Source organism: Antrostomus carolinensis, unplaced genomic scaffold (assembly GCF_000700745.2).
Source record: "Antrostomus carolinensis isolate BGI_N321 unplaced genomic scaffold, ASM70074v2 scaffold36835, whole genome shotgun sequence".
NCBI classification, from domain to species: domain Eukaryota; kingdom Metazoa; phylum Chordata; class Aves; order Caprimulgiformes; family Caprimulgidae; genus Antrostomus; species Antrostomus carolinensis.
The window spans coordinates 14,745-15,626 of NW_010319057.1; positions in this window are offsets into that span (position 1 = coordinate 14,745).

Consider the following 882-nt stretch of genomic DNA (forward strand, 5'->3'; position numbering starts at 1 on the left):
TGGAAGGAACCGAGGAAGAACCGTGCGGTTGTGTCTCTACTCTCTCCGGTTGGGACGTCTCCTCCCAGTATCCCCAGTGGCTCCCAGTCCTGTGAGGAAGGGATGCATCCCAGGGCTGTACCTTTGCACTGGGATGCCCGTTGACGAGGGTTAACTGAACCCTCCTGACTTGAAAATCAGTATTTGAACACCATTTCTATCATGTAGGATTCTGTGACGGGTCTCACAGAGCTCAGGAGGATCATTCAGCAGCTGACACCCCCAAACCCTCCTGGACCCCCCCGGGGCCCCCGGGGGGGGGGGGGGGGGGAGCTGGGGCCACCTGCCGAGCCCGGACTGGGAATTATTCCTCATTTTTAATGAAAAAAGGTGATGGGGGGAGAGCAGACGCGAGTGGGGCTGCGCTGGAGGAGGATGGGGTGACACAGGGACCCAGGAGGGAGGTGGTGTGAGTGTCCTGTTGTCCCTCTGGTGCCGGTGCCATTTCAGTTGTAATTACAATGTATTTTTAAAAAAAAATAATTGTAATTTTCCTCCTTTTAACCATTCCCAGCACAGACCTGTACAGACAACAACCAGATGAGCTATATTTTCAGTTGCAGGGGTTTGGGTTTTTTTTTGTACATAGAAAACCCCCAAAGATTTCCCTTTCCCTCTCCCTACCTGAGGACTAAATGAAGGTTGTGGTGTCTCCGGGGAGACGCCGCTTCGCCCATTGCACAATTTATTTATGTATTTAAATATTTACTTCAGTTTGGAACCTCGACACCGATGTCCCTGCTGCTTTGTCAGCATCCAAACGGGGCTCGTCTCCCGCTTCCCGCGGCGTGGGGCGCACAGGCGGTGCGGCTCGTGGTCAGGTGTCACATGTAGCAATTATTA